At 29.2% G+C, this 24,219-nt stretch overlaps 1 protein-coding gene and 1 long non-coding RNA gene across 4 annotated transcripts in view; both read right to left on the bottom strand.

Moving 5' to 3' along the window:
* The window catches only part of LOC148231948 (uncharacterized), a 7,707-nt gene extending 6,202 nt beyond the window's left edge, over positions 1-1,505 (bottom strand). Inside the window, exon 1 of the long non-coding RNA XR_015810791.1 lies at positions 1-1,505. This exon is cut by the window's left edge and continues 1,527 nt beyond it. This is a non-coding gene — a long non-coding RNA (uncharacterized LOC148231948).
* The window catches only part of cv-c (RhoGTPase activating protein), a 257,468-nt gene extending 235,089 nt beyond the window's left edge, over positions 1-22,379 (bottom strand). For 2 of the 3 annotated variants that reach the window (XM_088193450.1, XM_088193453.1), the window contains exon 1: positions 21,984-22,379. The gene's annotated coding sequence lies outside the window, so the exon portion shown is untranslated. Of the gene's footprint in view, positions 1-14,876; positions 15,046-15,117; positions 15,275-21,983 lie in introns of those variants that run through there. The other variant, XM_088193452.1, reaches the window with a different exon arrangement.
* Positions 22,380-24,219: the final 1,840 nt, after the last annotated feature.

The raw sequence follows: 24,219 nt of genomic DNA, 5'->3' as shown, positions 1-24,219 counted from the left end.
TTAATTGTTATTCGTAATAACATATAAATAAATCTTCAATATCAAAGCATGTGGTTTCATGATTAAACTTTAATTAATTAAAAACATTTACTCGCAAACATGGAACATCTACGATATTAGTATGACATAATAATCAATATAGATATATAGGGTTATTATATTGTTTTTTTTTAAAATAGGCAATTATTATTTGAAAATAACACAAATTCTCGAAAACTATATTTAATATGAATTTAATTACATTATTTATTTATAAGATAAGATACAAAAATATATATTTGCTACAGCGGTTGCGATAATTTTATAAAAAAATAATATCAACACAAAACGTTATAAAATATAATAAAATGGATAAAAATATACTCATTTCCTCTGATACTGAATAGCACATAATACTTTGAATAATACATATTGTATATAATTTATGTTGATATATTATATGTATGTACTATCAAATTTGTAGTAATTTAAAAAAATGAATTACAAGAAATTAAGGGTTCCCCCATAAATAACACGCAAGGATTCTCCAATGCATTGAATGCATATTATCTAAATTTAATTATTTCATAATAAATTTAGATAATAAAAATATACGTATATTTTGTATTAATCATTTTTATATGAATAATTTTGGATTTGGAACAAATCAAGTTAAGTTTTCAACTTTTCTTAAATATAAATATATAATAAGTTTGCTTTAAAATACGAGCACAAGGTTCAACTGTAAATCATTAAATATCTGAACTTATATTGATTTTCTTATCTTTAAAATTCATGTCCTATTTGACTTATATTTCGCATGTTTTATATTTTTTTTAAATCATAAAAATTTACTAGTAGATATTTTCATTATTCTCTATATTAAAATTTAAAAATCGTTCATGATCAGATTCTTTACAATTTCTAGGTGACCTATAGACATCATGTATGTAAAAATATAATCAGACATCATTATGTAATATATGCGTGGTATGCAGTCAGTGGTCTAGCGCATTCACAACACCGTCATAAACCAAACAAAAACACATTAATTAGAAGTGAATCGTAAATGTGGCAGTAACCGAATGTTACCAATCGCCGATCGGCGTGATAATGGCTCCTGACTTATTGACGCCAATAGACCCCTCGATGATTGTTGCATTATGACTCTCGCATACCAAACTGATTGATTTAAGACACACATAGATAGACACGTTCGAAGGCGATGTCGAATCGACATTAATCGATATCGAATTTGACCAGTTCTGAGCTCTCGACTCGTCTTCATAAAATATCTATCTATAGTTACGATGGAAAAACGATTAGTGAATGCCTGGCCCATACGAGTCGATTTAACCGTCTGATTTGCGACATCCGGAAAATGAAGGATATCCTTGAGGAGCAGGATGTGCGCTCGTTGTATATGTTGAATTCATAATGTCCATATAATAAGCATATAAATCAATAACGCATTGTGTGCAATATATAATAAATCTTCCATCATGGGCCGCCATTTACGAAATGAAATCCTTGAAAGTAGTTTTTTTATATTATTGAACTTCTCTGATCAATTGTAAATTGAATAGAACAATGAAAACATTTTATAAATTATTACAATTATATTTTTTAAGCAGATGGTTCTATTAAATTGGACTTTATAACAATAAATTCGTAAAGTTGAAAAGAATTGAAATATGAATTCATACATTAAGTGTTATAAAAAATATTAATTTTGATTTTAAAATTAATTGAGCAGTAAATATAAACTATAAATGAGTACAAAGTATACCTGTTGCAGAAAAGTTTGTAAAAATATACAAGCAAAAAAATATTCATATATTAAATTACTTTAGACAGACTTAAAATGAATCACTTTTTGTATTGATTTAAAAAAAATCAGAAATATGAGTAACTTATTGAATTTTGTCAATTACAGAGTGTTTTTTTCTTCGTTATTTTATTTTTCGGACGAATGACGTATGTGAGAGATAAGGGCGTGCTGAACTCACGCCCTTATCTCTCGCTTACTCTCGAGAAAGTATCTCACCGTACGCACACCAAAGATAAAAAATACTACCTGCGAACCAATATTCCAATAACGAATATATTAGAAACGGGCGAATATATTCGGTATTCGAATATTCGGTTTTAAGTTTCTAGTGACAGCTTTTATGTATTTCTCATCAACTTTGTTTTTTTTTATATATATGTTAACAATAATGATAATTTAATTTCATATGACACTATTATTATTACAAGTAAGTATAACAAATTGCTAATAAAAAAGGCTAGGGCTAAATAAAATAAAAAAAATGGATGTAGAATATGATTGTAAATTAGCACTGAAAAATTAATTATATATTTTATGATAAGAAAATAATATAGTAAATTTAAATTTAATGGTAACATAATAATTACTCATCTAAACTATAAATTTATGAAAGTCTCCTTTCCTCCTGAAGTCATTTATGATAATGAAAACAGACGCAAATCTATATATCAAATGTCAAGGAACATTTATGGAAATAACATGTTATTTATAAAGTTAATTGCATTTCTGTCATAAATATTGATATATTTAATTTTCATAAAAAAGCATAGTTAACATGTTATGCACATGTTAACTACACTGCATATTATCTAACCGTTTTCGAGCAATGCAATTATAGTAAACACGAAACTTAGTCAATAACTTATTTTAAACAAAAAATATAGATATAAATATATTCTTGACTATGTTTATAACGTGTAACATAAAATATGTTATTTATAGAAGAAAAAAGCAATTGAAATTATTTATACGAAGGATAGAATTACTGTTTCTCCTCGAGATTTATCGATAAAATAAAAAATAATTTCGAGAATTCTCATTATATGTTTTTTACTTAAAAATTAAATCTATACTATGAATGTGAATGAAAGATAAGGGCGTGCGTTACATGCGTTCCGTACGCCCATTTCTTCTCACTCACTCTTGTCACTTAACACGCGAGCGAGCGAAGGGGAATGTATCTCACCGTACGTGCCTGGTCAAACCACAATTGACCGATAAATATTGATCTTCACCCAGTCGCAGTATTTAACGTGAGACTTTTGATAGAGAATCTCAAACTTTTCTCGTAACCTTCCGCGATTAATACGAAATAATATAGAATTGGTGGTCTCGGTGAGTTTCATCGATAGTCACTCCACCATCGACAACATAAAAATTTTACCATCTGAATTCAGAGCAGGTAGTGAGAAAAGGACAGGGACTATGAAATACGATTAGCAAACATTTCGTTCTGACTTCCACACACATTCGTCAACAAAAAATATATAAGTTAAAATAAACACGCATTAAATATTTTAGTCACAATTAAAATAATATCCAATGTAAGAATTTAAAATAAATTAATAATGTAACATATATGTACTCCTATGTTTTATTAAGTGTTTTACTAATAATTGCATTATTTTTAACTATAATATATTTTATATACAATATATATATATATATATATATATATATATATATATATATATATATATATATATATATATATATATATATATATATATATATATATATATATATATATATATATATATATATATATATATATATATATATATATATATATTACATTTTTTCCATACGTGAAAATTTCATAAGAAATTTGTTGAGAAATGAAAACATCAATTAAAGGAAAACGTATTATAGTTGTAAGAATTTCTAAACGTGTCTTGACACATATTTTGTATGTGAGTAAAAATAAAATACTTTTATATAATACATTTATTATAAGTAAAGAAATGAAAAATTTGATTCAATTTCCCATCTCTCGAAAAATAAAAAACATTGAAAAACTAGATAGAATGTATAAAAACTAGATACAAATCTGTAAAAACAGTTAATATTTTAATTGAGTAAAATACTAATACATTTTAATAGTTATATAATAAAAGGTGTATATGTTGAAAAATATTCACAAAGTTGTATGAATTGCATAATTTTACAGTGAAGTAAAACTACATAGTACATAAACTTTTTAAATGCACTTAAATCTTTGTAAGACATGAACTTTCAGTGCATATTATTATTTTTAAAATAATATATAATATAATATGCTATTATAGAATAAATGTTTATCAAAAAGATCAAATTTTGTTTCTGGATTCATCATACACTAAAAATCTGACGCGAGTGAATATAAAAGTAACAAAAAGGGTAATGTTGCGAAACGCGTAAAATTTTGTCACAAAAGCACACATTGTGGCAGTTAGCCCACATTTAGACAAAGGCATTAGCCGAGCCCGCATGGTCATCATCATCATCATCGGCATGAGCAACCATACGTGCATGCTAATTGCCGATGAGCGCATCCCCATGCTGGTATGGCTGTGAAGATACCCGACATAGATATGAGCTCAACGATTGAATTGAAACACATCACGCGCCGTTACAAAATATATAATAAGTTACTGCCACTGACGAAACGAATAAAAATAATTGTTATACCGACTGGAGTGTGTCTACATATAAATCTATCGACAGTGTGTACAAACAAATAAGTAAAGGTAAATATTTGGTATTATCTCATGTGTTGATGTTGAGGGCGAAGGGCGAAACACAAGTGGTAACAAAGTATCACAGATAATAATTTAATCATATGTTAAGGATCAAATTTTTATATAAATAATTTAAAAGATAAAGTAAGGAATAACATAGTGAAATCAACACCTGAACAAAATAATGCTTATAGTAGTGAAAGTAATAAAATGGATTAGAAAAATCTATACATGTTAGCAAAAAAATACCAAGATATATATTGAATCATTTTATTTTAATATATCGAAAATTGTAATCAAGAGCCATTTAGCTTTCAATATAATAATAACTACAAATAAAAAAATATTTTTGAATACTTTATCAAAGTATAAGGATGGAACTTTTAAAAATAACTTCATTAGACAACATGAGAAAAGCTACTATTTGTGGTCAAAAATATTATTTTCTGTTATAATTTATATTCGGTCATGTGAGAATTTTATGAAAAGTACCGTCAAAGAAATTTCACTTTAAAATTTGACATTCTGTCCTGACCGAAAGGATTTCACGACACGCAATCACGTTCGAGTGTTTATAGAGATTGTCACCTGAATGCTTATTGCGAGGATTTGGCAATTTGTTGTGCGGTCATAAATCCGGTATCGACCGGGTTGGGTTACGTGTATAATTCGACAGCTTTTTTATCCGTGTTGCGTATTAATATACGTAAAACGGATTGTGCATAAATTTTGCCGTTTATAGTTCCGTTATACGCGGAAAACACGTTAAAAATGTCAAATTTCCTGTTTAATTTTAGAATATAAATTTACACACATAAAAGTAATATTTTAGTATGCAGGTGTGATTTTATATTGTCTGTTTCTTTACCTAAGGAAATTGCACATACAATATTAATAGGTTTATTTCATGTTTAAATTTATTGTTATGACCATTATTAAATAGTTAGTTAATACTTAATTATTATTAAATAGTTAGCATCGACATACATAAAATAATTATAAAAAAAAAGTTTGATGATCAATTAAAATTATTATATGAATAATATACAATATTTCTTGTTTATGCAAATTTGCTAATCAATGAGCTATAATTATAATTTATCATCACGTTATTCATCAGTAAGATTAGGGAAACTTAGAGAAATTTAATTTGTTCAAATTAATCGCAATTATAATTTTCATAACCACTAACAATAATACAATTTAAAAAACATTGAGGTTTATGTGAGCTTTAAACTCGAGTCTTTTATGTGTCAGTTATAAACTTACACTACTGATTTATCATGTTGGTATATTTACACATTATTAATTCCGAACTCCTTTAAAAATCTGAAATGTGAATTTAATCCTACTTATTACGCAGTTTTTTAAAAGTAGGCAGTCATACAACAAATAAAAACCTATCTCAAAATCTTCATTAATATTTTTGAAATCTCTTTATTGATGTCCATTATCCAAATAATTTAAATAGTTACATGGGTTATATATTTGCCACAACTGAATAAAGTTTCAAAAGCAAATCTGCATTTTAACAAGTCAATAGATGCACAAGATCAAATAATTCATCTTGAACAAGTCCTATCAGTTATCAAGTCCTTATAGATGTTTAAATCAGGAACGTCCAACCTGCGCCTCACAATACTAGTTAATGCAGCCCGCGTATCAATATTGTTACTATTTAAAAGAAAATTAGCGTTTCTCTTTCATTATCTTTTAATAAAACTAGTAAAATAAAAAATAAAAATATACAAAAAAAAATTGACGACTTTTTTTTGTATAGAAAAATAAAACATTATGTTTGTTATACAAACAAAAATTTAACGGCATTGTGTTTAATTGCTTTTAAAATTTAACAAATTGTAAGGAATGTTTCATTTACAAAAAACTAAATATCTTGAAAAAATCTGATGTTTCAATAACTATTTAAAAAAAATAAGTCAAGACAAGATATAATATATGGTAGCAAATTTAATATCTTAGCAAAAAAAATCCTTTACTAACGAAGAATTTATTAAATAATATCGCGAAAGCGTTTCAGAAATAATTTGTCCTAAAAATCTACAGTTATAATTTGTCCTAAAAGTCTTATTTCATAACTTTGGATGAAATATGTTACAGATATGGTGCAACTTTTTTCGAGTGATTGACAACAAATTTAATATTACCGAAGAACTGACTTCCCTAGTTTCATGAAAATGCATGTTTTGTCAACATATTTGTATGAAGCAGTAAAAGTAATATTTGCAAGATTTTTCCTAATAATCACATGTTCGATTTAGTCATCGAAACTAGTTGACCATGATGCAAAAAAATCTCGGTAATTTCAATACATTCTATATCAAGAAAGAAAAGTTAAAAATGGTCAATACTATAAACGTCGTCATTAATAAAATAAATTCAATAAGAAACAAAATGTCTAAATCACGGCTAATTTCAAGTTTCTAAAATACTCTGGAAACTAGCTACGGAGAGACTGTGTATTTTACTGCAGGAAAGTGGTTAAAAGTCATAAACTCAAAAGGAAAACCTGCACTTGAATTTGAAAATGGTTGATTAAAAATTTTTAGTTTATAGCATTGCTCATATAACTTAGCCTACATCTTCAAGATGAAAGTCGGTTATTGAATTGAATGTTTCAAATAGCTTCGGTATTTAAAATTTAACCGAAGTAGATTTTCAAATTTCAGCAACTGCATTTCAGTATATTTGGTACTCCATTCTCAGTTTCAGATATAATGTATGGATTTTAAATCATATATGTATTTTTTTAAATTATTTATGCAAGTGTTGTGCATAAGTTAATAATAAAAATGAAACGAAAATGATTATGTAACAAAAATGAAAAATATCTGTTCATGACGTATCTTTTAAAGAGTATATTTTTTTGTATGAAGTATATAAAAATTTAAAACAAAACAAAAATTGTAGAAGAGCATCTTTAAGTTCTATTATTAAACCAGATACTGTCGCACTGATATCAAAAAAATAAGCTCAGTGTTCACATTAAAAATAATATATTATTGTTTTTGTGGGAAAAGTAAAGTTCTAGTCGATTCATTGGTTATCTGGGTTCTAGTGTAGTTAAAAATAAATAGCAAATTCCTTGACATTATTTTGTCGGGTGATATCCAAAGGTTTGAATCATTTAAAAACACTTAATTCTAAATAACTTACAATAAACTGTATTATTAAATCCTTTACGTTTGTCAAAAATATTATGTTTACTATTGTTAACTGCGCAGAATTCTGCGTATTCACATTGATAAGACTGTAATCAATATTATATTATGTGAATCTGGGAATTTAATTTCTACACCCATATACATACGTATGTACATATACATATATTAATTTAATTGTTGTAACACGAGCTCGTCAGTATGAGTGTGTAACGTTGAGAATGTCACAAATGTTATAGGAAACTTATGCGAAGATTTTCTGTAATTTGATTAAATTATTACGTAATAGTAATCAAGGATTAACCAAAAACAGCATCGCTAAAATTCGATTTTAAGTAGACAACTAAAACGACTGTGGCAATACACTCAATTAAAAATAATTACAATGATTTTTTGCAAAATGTACATATGCAAAAATAAACGATTATAAAATAGCTCATCGATAATACCAAGGTTAAATGTGTTTTTATTGTATCGATAGAAAAACCGTTGAAAATGTATTCCTAGCGAACGTTCAGTCGTAAAGATTACAATAATTGCGCGGCAGTAAAGTTCAAACGGCGAACATAAAATTATTTAATAATGCAAAAACCACTCATTGACGTTTTCGCTAGAGTAAAAAAAAACTAGTTTTATCAGCGGTTTGCCTAACTAAGCGACCTTCGCCTAACTTGCGGTCAGTAAAAATTTCTGTTGTTTTTTACTGTCTTCCTTCGACATAACTAGCAAAACAAACATTTCAGTACGCGAGATGCTTGAAATTGCTCATAGATCAAACATCGACCGAACTTGCTAATAACAGGCAAGGTTACGTCAACTTAACATGGTAGTGGATTTGAGAATTCTTGCATTGTGGAATTCCACGGCTTAACACTTCAAGTATCTTAAAGCCGTTAATATTATGGATAGCATATTATAAAAGCATTCATTTAGACTCAAGAGCCATTTAGACAATGCTCTGATATATTATGTAAGCAGATACAGATGAGGTAATGCATTCAATTTTGCAAAGAGTCACCTTGATTACCCCTAATAGACGCAATTAGTTCCATACTGATGTCACATTTTTATGAGACGATGATCTGTTTCAACTTCGCCTTTAAACTCGGTTTAATTTAACGATGACGCAAACTAAGCTTTCTATTGAATCATGCAAAAAATATTAATATTTAATTGCGTTCACTCTATAAATTTTAATTATTTAGGAATCAGATTTACACACTCACTTCTGAGTATAAGCAATTCTGATAATCACTGCTCTGATTCTTTATTTATTTTGTAAACATACTAATGACGCTTGAATATAGAAAACTATAACATAAAATTCAAAGCAAATTAAATAAATAAATTATTATTCGTGCCAGAAATGATTTTAATAATTATTAGGTAGCTTTTGCATCAGATTTCACCCTAGACATGACAACATCTATGATCCTTCAAAGAGGCGATGAGATCAGTTGAACGGATGTTGCATGAATCCATGCACTTTGTTAACGTTTAACGCCGGAGGACTTAAATCGAACGCAATATATGTAGACTACTAAGAAAAATTACACAGTTGTGTGCCACTTTTTCTCAATAAAATTTAGTATTCATATCAGGGTTTAGATTTCAACATAAATTAGTTGATAAAAGATTAAATTTATACATGAAATAATTACACACTCGTACAAAATATGCAATCAATATATCGAATAACGTTGTATATTTTTTGTATACGCATGGTAGTAATATTATACTTGAGCTTGTTAATATTCATATCAAGTTACTCAGTTGACAGTAAACAACATTTTTGTTCGTCTACTAAAAGTTCTGAACTTGGATGCTGCACATGCGATATGCAATCAGTTTCTAGCGAAATGCGACATGAATTTATTAGTTTAAAAAAATCATAACAATATATATTTTATTAATTTAATTTAAAAGTTTGAGAACCTATATGCACCGCCATACCATGATTCATCGAATGATCTGAATCGATCATGTGGGTCGTTTCGTTTAAAATTGCAACAAGGCCTAAATTTAACCCTTTCGATGCGGTCATCGTTTTATCCCAACGCCTCTCAAACGTATTTATTTAATATTTAGTTTAATTATTTACGTGCCGTTCGTGCAGCGTACTTTTTTAATAAAATTGTTACGTTTCGGCTCATAGTTTAAACAAAATCGGTAAATAATCATACGTAATTAATTTTAATGAGCATCTTTTCGGAACGCGTGTGCTATTACATATTTTTTTTCTCGTTGCGGTACAAGCAATTACGAATGATGTTTATTTTAAATTTCATTAATTATATACAATTGAAATGTATAACCAAAATGTACGAATATCCATGTCGATGTTCTGAATGCAAATTTTTGACGTATAAAGTCGACCGACACTTAAATAGGGCGCAAAAAAACAGGAAATCCTAAACGCTTAACGCAATTATTTTCATCTGAATTGTATAGTCGATTATTAAATAAACTAATTTTCTCGGTTTCTTATTGCCCAGAGGCTAAGAGCAAATCTTGAGATAATTTTAAGAAATCGACACAGAAAAGCAAATTACATTATTAATATAATCGTGCAAAATATTTTTTCAAATAATGAGTGAGATTTCTAAACTATTAAAATATTAAATTATATAAAATATTTATCATGATCTATCAGAATTAAAATTATTATTAACTCATGATATTTAATTACAAAAACGGATAATTCGACACAATTCGATAAAGCGTTTTAACCATCTAAAAAATAGGTTTCTTTAATAAAGTTGGACACCACCGTAAGAAATCTTTTACCAGCTTAATTTGTAAAGTACGCGGCATAACACAGAAAAGATTTAAAACATATTTGTTGCTTAAAGAAGAGATTAAGCGTGCATTCAGGATTGTCCTCAAAGCGGCCGATTATAATATTTATTTAAAAAATAAAGGTAAACAAAGTAAGCAATACTTTGTTTGACAAAAAACACCCTTTGACTCCAAGACTAAGACACAATAAACAGTAATTTCAATCTTCCAGAAAAAATATTCGGGTTTACGTGAGATTAGAACCCATGTCTTTCAAGTTCTAGTCATTGAGTTATGACTACTGATCTATCGTGCTGGTAAAAAAATTGATATATTTTAATTGAAGCACTTATACAACAAATTATGCAAATAATAAATAATGTTTGTGATTTAAAGGTCACAATACAACTTATTGTATCACAACAACATTAAATATATACATACGTAAATCGTAAATTAAATGAGAGATCTCGCTAATACACTGGTGATATGAAAATTCACAAAACGTTCCATAAATTAAAATTTCACTAATGGGACAAATTTAGTATGGCTATTTACTAAACCCGTCAATTTGACGGGTGTCATATATATATTTTCATTGTTAAAATATAAAAAGTCGTAAGAAATACAGAAAAAATATTTATTTTGTAAAATTTGCAAAACAAACCGGAAAGTCGTGAATTTGACGGGTGCCGTGACTGTGTAAATATTTATTTGAAATAATACAACATAGCATAGATTTAGTTACGAGCTTTCCTAAAACATCAAGGTCCATATAGGATTCTAACATTTTTATCTCAGATTCTTAAGGTCAATAGTTAGCGACTTATAGCACTTGTATATCGTGCTAGTTGTCCAGCTGAGTTACTAAGCTTTTCGAATTTAAGTGGATTATTACCACAGCAGAAACTACTAGGGTGCTAGTTCTATTAAGCTGCTGATGACTATATATGTAAAAAAATTCACCTGATTGAGGCAACAATCCTGAATGACACTTTTAAATGCATTTATGTGCTTATTTTATATTTGCTCCAATCTTTAAAAATAATTGCTTTTTTAATTTAAATATCTGATAAACTGTCAAGGTTGTAACAAATATACATTTTATTGCTAATTATTCATTGTGAAGATGAAAATGCCTATTTACAAATGAAAGCTAGTAGGTACTCAACAATTGCGTGTAACACTTTAAACGGCCTTGAAATATCTGCACCGAGACTAAACTTCAGCAAATTCTAATAACCAATAACAGATTAATATTTCAGATATCATGATCTATGACATAATAAATAGATCACCGAGACAAACGCTGATAAAGTGCCCTACTGATACTGTAAACACAGCCGTGGTCCGAGTCGTGATTTTCGAAATTCTCATTGTTGAACTTACCGATTGTTGTAGGAAAATTATGAAATTGCCCACCGTCTTTATTATCATTATCCATAATATCTCAATAACCGGATTTCGCCTTTGATGCATCGTCATTTCGTAAACCTAAACACCTGGCAATATAAACACTTTTAATTAAAACGCATTGGCGGAGGTAGTAAACAAATTTAGTGGCCACTATAAAACGTTCGCAATCCTTCGTCCTGCGCTTCTCAAATGCTCAAAAAAGTGTATGTATTGCTATATAAGATTTATCAAATGATAGGACAAGCAAATAGAGTATCCCATAAAAGTATATATGGGTTCGGTGATTATTAGGCAAAGAAAAATTGCGCACAGTGAAAATTTCAAACAGAAAAAATTCTAATCATAAATTATTACATATATTTATATTAAATAATATGTCAATATATGTATATAATGTTTTCGCTATCTGTCACATGACGGAGCTTCTTTTGAAGCTTTACTGGACTACAATGACCAAAGGGGATTTGAATATATCGATATGATAACTTTTAATTAAAAATCGAGAGTTCGGATTATCCGTGATTTTTAATTATATATGACCTTCTTTATCAGCAATATCCCGGAAACTTTGTTTACTTCTGGTCTCATATTATATGTTGGTGTTTTGATAATTGTTCACATATAATGCCTAAATTAGATTCCAGAAGTATGAAACCCTATTGGAGAAAACACTGATCGGTTCGTGACTCCCCAAACGACTATGGATTTTTTTAATTGGAGCTTCGCTCAGAAGTCATTCTTATTTTCTACACCAGATTCGCTTCAAACGGTGGCATACCCGTTATCGAGCAACAAAGTCGTCGAACCGTCGTTTTTTTCGGTCCCCCGAATTTCACGCACGTACTTGGGCAATACGCGGCTCGGTTCGCCGCCTTTTATATTATTTTTTCGCTCGTTGAACTTGGTAGTTCACAAATTTTTTCACTCGGTTCGGTTCCGCATCACCGTCGTACGAATATCATCACGCCCCTGTCCTCGTCGAGTGCAACGATTCTAAGGCCCAAGCTTAGCCCCAAAATAGCACTTCAACCGCAATGTGTACATACAAAGAACAACACTCGTCTGCTACTCGGCGAGTCGGCATTAATTACGATGTGTTTTTCTTCGGCATATAAGAGTACGCGATTTTTAATTAAGAAAAAAAATCAAAGCGAAAATAGCCGAGATTTTTAGTAAATTTTTAAAAGAGAGAGGAGAATGGAATTGTACCATCGTATATCAATTGAAACTATGTTATATTTGCAACATTAAAGACACTCTTTCTATTTATATATATTTTATAATTTAGTAAAATAATTGTATAATATGTATTAGGAAATATTATTAATAAATAAAATCAGTACTAGATCCATTTACAATTAAAATGAATGCCGCATATGAAATGATTAGCATTGATGGAAACGGCTTATTTATCACATGGATGAAGTCATCGAAACTAGAATGTTATTATATTAACAAATGTGATGTATGATGTACTGACACAGATATACTAATCCCATTTGATGTATGTCTAATTGAAATAGCACACATTTTTTAAATTATTGATTTTATAAACATGAAACATGAATCGTTTTTGCAAATTGGTAATGTTGAGATTTTGGATATTCATTAGTTTTTTTTTAATTTAAAGGAAATATTACCATTAAAATATTTTGCAATAAAGAATACTATGTATGCTGTGTTTTATATTCAATACATGTAATACATATAACGGCCAATAAAGAATTAATTAAATATCAATATTCATTGATTGCAATATCGTGGCGATTTCAGTATTTTCTATAGGGTAGTTTTGTGAATATATAAGTATTTACTACAACATGTTTTTATACAATTGTAAAACTAGATGGCTTTCAAAAATTCTTTATACAAATGAAAATGTATGATGCTTTCAGATCATATTTTATTAAAAAGTAGTTTCAAATGAAACGATATAAGTAGGTGTCATTTGTGGTTAATTCATGGTTATATTTTAAGATAATACTAGATGATCCAATTCGAGTTTCCTATGTTGGCAGCAGAGCATCTAACGATTATTTTTTTCGTTCTGGCGTGATAAAAAAATATATATCGGTTCGGTTCCGGAATAAATTTTGGTTTTTACGGTTTTCGGTTCAGCTCAGAGTTATTTATTTTTAAATGGTTTTATTTGTATTAAAAACTAATTTTCTACCATATTTTGTACAAACTTTTAATTAAAGGTATAATAATTAGAACTATAAATATATAATAAAGAATATATGATAACAATATAATTTATTCAACGAAACATATGTAAATAAAGCAAATTCGTATATTCAAGTATAGAAGATTCTTATGTATATTTATTATAATTAAAAAATATGAAAATTTCCTCTAAGATCGTGTGATTTAAAACCTTTGGATAATTTTCTGTGGAGATATGTGAAGTCACTACACTGATAAACCAGAGACGATGGACAAATTAGAAGCCAACATTCGCCGCGTTATTGCTGATATACGGCCCCAACCTCGGCGTACATATGCCCGAAATCATATTTAAACACTAATGTCATAATATTATCTTTCCAATAAAGTTACCATGATACATGAAGTTCTATACCTCTAAAAACACGCTTATTAACATACGCAAGTGTACTAACAACCTGTTTGCTGCTATCAAAATTTTAAATATCCTACCCGCTAAATTGATCCATATTACACATTTTTAATTTTAACACATTTGATAAAACATATCTCTACTGTAATCATGAACAAGGATATATTGTTTCATAGCATTCGCATAATTAAATCGAGCTTATGAAAACTAATACACAAAACCGTTAGTAAGTAATTAATTAATATTTATTGAGTAATAATAAATTTTATAGATATCCTCGTTAAATTATTATATAATATGATCTTAATCATAATCTGTGCGCACTTATTCATTCTAAGCTAAGCAAACCCTAATCAAAAGATAATTTATTATAAATTATTAAATAATATGATTACCTGCTTTATATCACTCGTGACCTTGAAAGTTTGTAAGAAGTCAAGTTTGTGCATCTGCATTAAGCCTTGGCAGGATCTAAGTGGTGATAAGTGTATGTAGAGACCGATTTCGTAGAATTATCTTATGATTCACTCTCAACCTCTCGAGACACATAAAACGGGGCAAAACCTGATCAAGAAACGATTTGTTTATTAACTTGTTTGAGCATTAATCAATCAAATATTTAAAAAAATAATATACCCTTGTATGATAATTTACTTTTTCGTGTATCTAGTGACCTTGACTGCTCAGTAATAAGTCAAGTTAGTTTATCTGCTATTAAGTCTGCAACATCAACGTAATGGTAATTTGAATATACAGGCTGACTTTATAGAATTACTTAATGATTCACTCTCCACTTCTTGGACAAAACATGTTCTAAGGATGATTCATTATTTATAGATGTAATGATTCGAGTCTTGCGAATAATATTAAAATTTCTAATTGTTTTATAGATTCAACTATTTTTATATGTTAATTTATATGAATAATTTATTTTTAATATTATATAAACAAGAATGGCAAAAACGGAGATTTAAGTGGTAAATTAATATTATTAGCAAAAATAGTTTTAATGGATTGGCAAAGACTGAATCAGACCAACCTTCGTTAACGAATTAAAATACAGAGTACTCTCGATTATTTGCGTGTGAATTATCCGTGCTTGTAATATTTTCAATTTTTAATGAAAATGCTTTTGTTTTATGTTTGAAAAAACCTTTGTTTTATATGTTGCCACATATAAAAAACTGTTTAGTAAAGTAAAGGAATTAAAATAAAATAAAACCTATCGTTGATTATTATAACCAAAAAGGAGCATGCAAGATTGGTTCAAAACCAAATGGATTCCTGAAGTGAAAATTTTCCCACAATACTCTTTCATCCGAATGAAAGCATATTTTAAATGAATGATGATTTTATAGTTGCAATTTTTTACTGCCTAATGTTACAAGTTTAATTCAACTCATGGACCAAGGTGTTAAATCATCAATGAAACAGCTTTACCGTGATGGTATTCTCAAAACTCTTGTTAAGGAAGATGTTGCCTTGATCAATTTCTGGAAAAAAATGACGACATTTAGTGCTATACATGGAATAGCACAAACTTAGTCTAAAGCAGGGGTCCCTAAAGTACGGCCCGTGGGCCAAATCCGGCCCTTGACACTTATCATATTGTAAAAGTAAATATAGTCTATTCATTATTTATTATTATTATTATTTCAACATTTTTAATTTGAACTTTGAAAATGCGGGGTATTTTGAATCTAAAAAGGTAATTTTTATGGTTCTGTGGCAGTTAGTGATATTTATTCGTGGGATAAATTCACATTAACTGAAGAAATAACAGCATTAAAGAGCTTTAACGATACAATTGGAGAAATTTTATTTTTAAGATTGTCATAAATAATCAAGGAATCATAATTAAATTGGAAAAAACTAAAAAAGTTTGTTCATAACTTATACATGTGAACAAACTTTTTCCCGATTGAAATATATAAAATCAAAAACCCGATCAAAACTGACTGATTTTTTACTATTGGTGCTTCTAAATTGGCACCAAATATAAATAAAATAATTTTAAGATATACAAAACAAGCACATCGATCACATTAAATATTTGTTTTTATTTGTATATTTTGTTTGATAATTTTATACATCTTCAAAAATAATTGAAAAAATCTATAACCCATAGTTTTAAATGTTCACATGCTATCTATAAAAAGTTTGGGGACCCCTGATCTAAAGTAAAGCCAGTAACATATCCTATCGTGGAAATAGATATATTGAATTTTGAAGACTGAGAAAAGTTATATACTTTGTACATATCTGAAATATGCAAAAAAATTATATCTGAAATATAAATCAGAAATATACTACATATAATATATTTTTATATATCTGAAATATGCAATTTTTTCAACATATCGATCAGGAAAACATTGTGTAGTGATTTGATCGCGATTCAAATGATTCGGGTTTTCAATACAAGAAGAAGGAAATGATATAACGATATAAAAGTTCAGAAAAACTCGTACTGATATTCGAAAATTATTAAGCGATTCTCAAAAGTAAAGAATCCTTGAGAATTGTCTTGATATATAAAAAAAATTAAATTCTGTACTGTAAATTATTTATACATATTTTAAAACTTAACCCTTTGCACTCGTATTTTTTTTTTGGTTGGGGTAGCGCCAGCTCGTATTTAATTTCGAGACTTTTTTTATGTTCAATTTTTGGAAGTAAAAATGAAATAAAACATGTTTTGATTAATCTTTTCACAAATTAAAATTAATACAGCGAAAGATTGATAGTTTGTCAGTATTTTAGTTAAAAAAAAATTAATTAAATATTTAAAATATATTATAATTTAAATACTTTAATCGGAAAATAACTTTTTTTATTGTACTTTTTTAAATAATTTGTAAAACGTTAACCATGAAACTTAGAAAAGAATAATTTATTAAAATGTGTTTACGAAGAATTGCACTTACTATTCACAAAAAATAAATGACATAGTATTAGGTATACATAGTATAGGAAGGTAAATGTAATGATGTTTTTAGATGATTTTTCGTCCATCGCAATCAAATGCGCGGTAAAACAAATAAATGAATTATTTAAAAAAACAGCTGAGTGATGTAGCGGCAGGGGTTTATAACCATTAAGAAATTTGTAAATAGCTAGATGTCATATGAATTCTAAATAATTAAAATATTGGACTGTTTGTATTTTTTTTGCACCCATCGTTTATTATCTTGCGCAATGCGCTTATTATCTTGCGCATCACGCTCGTTCTATAGCGTTTAGCGCTCATAACATCGATCAACAATTTGCGTTCATACAAAAAAATAATGGTTACAATAAAATTTAATCAAGATTAAAATTACAAAGAGCACAAGTTTTTTACTTGTAGTTTTTTTTCTTAGTAAAACCTTAGTTTTTAGTTTTTTTTAATTGTTGTTTTTTCTTGGTAAATAGTTAATATATTCCCATTAACAAGTTTTAGACTTTTTAGAAAATCAGATTACAATAAACGTATTATAAAAAATAAAAAAATATACTGTTAGTTAAATAAAACATATATCAACATATAATAACGTTTAAAAACACATTTAATACGAAAAATTGTTATGCACCTTACAATAAATAAAACACAAACAATATGCACATCAGCACATATGTTTTAAGCAAAAGGATACATTTTGACGATATAACCAATGATTTTTAAAAGCAAAATTTAACACTTTTGACGCTAAGTTGCCGATAATGAGATTCCAAATAAAGTAAAGCGAAGGTCCATATATAAAGGAGAATCTAGATTAGGAAATATGGTTCTAGGACACTAACCGCCTGGAAATATACCCCTTGGACAATAACCCCCCGTCAAAACCCCCTGGACATTGACACCCTGTGCAAATAACGCCTGACAATTAACCCACCATGCAAATAATCCCCCTGACAATTAACCCCCGCCACGTATAAAGATAATACAGATATTACTTAATACGTCTCGTGACGCTCTATTATACTTAATAAAACATATACTGACGCCATTACCAAAGTTTAGCTGTATTATACATACATATGTATCTAGCCTAATAATATTTTTTATTTTTTTTTAATACTCTTTATAACAATTTTGCTCGCACCGGTCACCGGTACAAAATATACAATACGTATATTTTCTTCGTAAATGTGTTAGTTTTATTGATATTTTAAAAATTCTGTATTTTGCTGAATGAAATAAATTAGTATTGATACTGATTATTCGTATTAAACATTATTTTATTAAAATAATGACCATTTATTATAAATAATAACAACTTATATAAAATACTTATCTCTATACGTGGCGGGGGTTAATCGTCAGGGGGGTTATTTACACGGGGGGTTAATTTTCAGGGGGCTATTTGTTAGGGGGTTATTTGCACAGGGGATTATTTGTACAGGGGGTTAATGTCCAGGGGAGTTTTGATGGGAGATATATTTATCCAGGGGGTATTTGTCCTGCGTTTACATGCACTTAGGATAGGAATATTTAAAATACGAAAAAGAAGGCCAAATTAAATTAGATATTTTTTAATATATTCACTGTCTATGGCAGAGGTCAGAAAATTACGGCCAAATCCAGCCCTCTGCTTATTTTAATCCGGGCTGCAAGTAATTGTTAGATTTGACATATAAAAAAATCAAAGTATGTGCTATAATAGAGCGGCCAACCGTCGAGTTAAGGAGCTAGCTAGGTATCACCTTATAAGGTGCTCCTATTGCTTTGTATTTCGCCGTGACGTTATGCACTTTAAATTTGACAGCATCTTCAGTGCCCACGTAACGCCTTTTGCAATACATTTGAATATTTGAGAGAAATGATAAAGCTCATTTTAATTTTGCTTCCTGGCCCGCTGAGCTTAAAATATTTACAATCTGGTCCTTCACAAAAAAGGTTTGCCGACCCCTGGTCTATGGTGTTACACGAGCAAAATAACCTTGTCTATATTCTTCAGTCATATGTTTTACAGAGAGACATTCAAAACGCGTCATGGCGATTTTACAACTTTATATTTAGATTGTCTTGTATAACCGGAATGTCGTAGTCCTTAAGGCGTTGAACTGATATCCTAGAGACTATCGGTTCAGGTCCCGCAGCAAACTAAACATTTTAATATTAAGAATGCGCTATTATTAAAATTAAGCCCTAACTGCTAAGCGACATCTATTGATTGTAAGCTGTAATTATAGTTAACAATATATAATAGATATCACTAATTTACAAAATGTGTTTTAAATCTTATCCAATTAAACGTGTAAGTGTTGATTATGTTGTGCATAAACGACTTTTACCAATAGTTTTTCAATGACGCATATTTGAGTCATCCGCCTTTAGAGTGTTAAATATGGATAAATTTATATAAGTGTAATACAATCCTAAAACTCACTGAAAAAAATATATTTTACAAGACTTTTAACCCTTTCACCGCGGATGACTTCTATAGGTGTCATCAAGAAAATCGCCAGTACTCATTAGACATTTAAAGGTGCCGTAAGCATTTGAGTCTAATAAAATGGCTTTTTAGTATAATTTAAGGCTGTAAATCAATTATTTGAACCATAATATTTTTAAAAATATGGCATGAATAGGTGCCCCCACATATTAACAAATTTCGAAATGGCGCTCAAAAATATCAGCTGTGGTGATAATATAAATGCAATTGGGGCCAGGCCCCACCCAATTTTTTCGTACATAAAAAAAAATAGGTGGGGCTGGTAAAGTTTTATTATATTTTGTGAAAATGATCAAATTTTATATTTAGACAAATATTCTACAAGTTTTTCGTATGTATTTGCCCATTTGAGGCAGAAATGATAAATATTACATTGTTTTTTTGTGGGGATCTGTTTTGGATTGGCAGGCGTTTTTACACCTAGAGCGAACCAGCGTAGTTTGGCCTCGTGGCTTTATTTTTGAATTTATTAAAACAGTTCTTAAAAATGTAAATAAATTGATCATAAAAAATTATTACATTAAAAGATTATCCTAAAACTTAAAACTTTAAATACTTATTACCAGATTTAAAATTGGTAAAAATAGTCTTAGCATAAACGCATACTATTACTGTCACAGTAATAATATCACGGTTAATATCGAATTCATCATCACGTCCTTAAAAATTCAATATTATATCGTCATTCGTAATTATATGGATAATTTTTAAAAGAAAATCAATATATGTATTTATAAATAATTAAAACACAGATTACTAATTCTGTTTTACATAATTTAGCTATTTACTAGCTCGAAAATATATTAAATGTGTCGAGACTAATATTATCGTTTGAGTTGAGTACCCAGGTCGATAGTTGTCAATCGCTCATTTTACTAGTGCGAGCGAGTAAGCGAGCTCTGCTAGCATAACGGCATCTCGCTCTTTTTTCCGTCTTAAAAATTTTATTTTTATTTCATAACAGACACACAATATAAAGTAATAATTATGCACAATTAGAGCATATGATCCCGTTTCATCCCATATCATAAAAATATAGATGCCCTTAGAAGGAAAAAATCAGTTTTAAAGCATTAATTGACAACCTAAATCTGTCAAGTCTAGCGCGATGCCGTCCTAACAGCGCGCGCTTTGACCATGTTCCGATGAAAAATTTTACAATAAACTTACACTTGTAAATTTAAGATTATTGAGTTATTTGCATAAGTTAAAAATTCAATATTACTGAAATGTGTTTAACAGAAGTCTTTTTACTATTAATAAATTTAAATTTTCAAAATTTGCTTGAACACAAAGCCAATAAATGCATTCAAAGTTTTGTCGACATATTGTCGACGTTCGAGTACAACGCTTGAAATACGATGTCGACACATAGTCGACTTACGAGCGCAAAGGGTTAATAAACATTGATATTTTGGATTATCTATGTTTTTAAATTATCCATGACCTTCCTCCCCAGCAACCCGGACAATCAAGAGTACACTGTGTAACTAAATTAAACTCACGTCATGCTGTCTAAAATGTTAACTATCCAGAAAGACTACAATTTCTTTAAAAACCGCAACAAGATGTTTGTAAGACTAGCTAGTGAAATATATGCGGGGGGTATCATTCCAAGCACACGGTAAGTAAGTTATTAAAAACTCTACATAACCAGCGATTTTAAATAAAAAATAAAAGAGAAGTATGGAATGGACACGGCATAACCGAAACTAGACACATGAATATTGAGCGAAAACTATTTGTTCTGACAAATCTAACATTCGTTCGTAATAACCTACTACATAAATATTTCCATAGTAAAATTTATTTATGACAAAAAAACTTACTGATTTTATTTATTGAAGGTGTGAAATTTTTATAGCATATGTATCAGGATGATGGGTGCAAAGCGTATATTTTTTTTACCCACATTAAAGATATATATTACGCAATTCTTAAAAAGATGGACTTTTATGTATTATTGAAAGAACAAAAGTAAAGTAAAAAAACGAGCTTCGATTTGAATAATTGTTAATCTAAATATAAATAAATATATATATATATATATATCAATCCTTTTACCTTCATCTGAAGAAAAATCCAGATCGTGCGACCACGTGACACACCTGTCAAAACACAACAGCAGTACAGTTCGTATCGGTTGTGCGCATGTCACTTTTGACAAGCGCGCGAACGCAGATTATTCAAATTTACACAAGCACATGTGGCACACACAAACACACGCACACTTTGAACTTTTAAATTTGCACAATTAAAACTGTCGATTGATAAAAAAGAGTTTGTTTTTTTACTATTTTTTAAAAATAAAACAATCGAATCGATCTAAAATTTGATCGCACTCAGGATGGGGTTTAGTGATATTTTTTAAAATAATCATGTGGCGTAACTATGAGTTTGACGTTTCAATTGCGGAGCGGTACACCGCGCGACCGCATCACGCGTTCACAGCGATCGACTGAAGCATTAGAATACACAAAGTCGTATCTCGCCGGCCGCATAACAAACGCCACACGCAACGGGCTGCTTGCTGGTGGGGACTGCATTGAGTCCACACACAGATGTGGCGAAACGTTCGTACGTAAACAAAAAGGCAGAAAAGTGAAGAAGGTGAAGAAGAAGAAAAAACATATTGTACGCACACATGTTGCGGCGTTCTCACACGGGTCGGACGCCGGAAGGCGTCTCTTGGGCGACATCCGCGGTCCAAACTGGACGTCAGATTTGTGTATTGAGTTGGAAGAAAGTGAAGTAATTATCGCAACTTTCGTTTAGACTTACATATAACAATGCGTTTTGTAACGGTAGCCAATTCGGTGGAGCCACAATGGCGCGGTGTAGCATTGTTGAAGTAGATAAAAAGTATCAGCATAAAAGCTTATTAAAAGTAGGTTGAAGATTTTTTTAGTTATTACTCCAAAATGTATTTGTGTATTACTGATGAATTAAATCAGTCGCATAATCGAACTCGGTCGTGTCATAACTTTTTAGTGCAGAATTATTCCGAAAAACTCCTATGCAATCAACATTGCAAGAAAGCATTCATCCCAAGATTGATCTTTTACAAAAATAGGAAACTACTAAGAATATAAATAATAATAAAAAACAGTATTAAGAAAAACAAAATGTACTATTCCTGTAACGAAAAATCCAAAGAAAAAAAATCCACCATCAGGGATTACTACTGATAAAGTGCTCCTACAAATTAAAGATTTTAAATAAAACTATCAAATAATATGATATCAAAAAATAATAAAACCATTGCTGATATCTGAACATGGCGTAAAAAACATATAACCGTTAACCCAATTATTAGAGACCCATGCCAAAAATAAATATGAAATAAAAATCAATGGGCAACTCTCAAGTTAAAATTCAATCAAAAAGTAGCACCATTTATAATGTCATCATTAATAAACTAAACTCACTCTTATCAACAGAAAACAGATGAATCGTTTAAAGTATGTAGTTTTACATGGCACTCACCACCAGGCCTGCCGAGAGGAGGGGGGAGAGGTGGCAAATTCCCGGGGCCCGTCTCTGGAAAAATCATAGCAAGAATATATGTATAAAAAAAGTAAAAACCAACTTAACTACAGTTGTTTGAGATGTATGTACTAATGTATTTTAGTTATAAGTACCTTCAGCCTTTTTTATACATACAAGATATGAAAGAAGCGGAACATTGCCTTCAAAAGCGCCCACTTTCTAGGTTGTTCTTTCACAAAAAACATTATTATTTAAAGAAACAGATTGTAGTTTTTGACGCGTCTCCGTTTGTGTTAAATTTGTTTGCAAATTATTGTTGACTTTATCACTTTTTAAACGTATGAAAAATATAAGACATAAGAGTAAAGTATAAGACGTTTATTGCTTTTTGAACGTTTAAAAATATTAGACATAATATTCAACGAATATAAATTAGTAGCAGTAAATTTAGGTATTCGATCTGAATTTTCAGATCGAATACCTAAGAAAGAAGCAAAGAAATAACGAAAAATCAACAACAGCAGCAGCTGAATTAAATAAATTTAAAGTTTTTATTGATTGTATTATAAAATCTATAATCCAAAAAGAAAATCTAAAAAAAACTGTCTCGACTTAACCCGAAAATATTTTTTAAAATATGTCATTTCAGTAAAATCATATCAGAATACAATTTTACCAGTAGAATATATTTTTACCACTGAAAATATAAATTTTCTGGCAGGGGCTAGTATAATTATATGATTTCAACTTTTCTATATATAGTAATATATGTATTACATACTTATTAATTATTTACTTACATTCAATGTAT

Source organism: Plectrocnemia conspersa, unplaced genomic scaffold (assembly GCF_051122295.1).
Source record: "Plectrocnemia conspersa isolate PC_06_02 unplaced genomic scaffold, ASM5112229v1 ptg000009l, whole genome shotgun sequence".
Taxonomy (NCBI): domain Eukaryota; kingdom Metazoa; phylum Arthropoda; class Insecta; order Trichoptera; family Polycentropodidae; genus Plectrocnemia; species Plectrocnemia conspersa.
The sequence above is the reverse complement of the archived record's forward strand: the minus strand, read 5'-3'. Positions and strand labels throughout refer to the sequence as shown.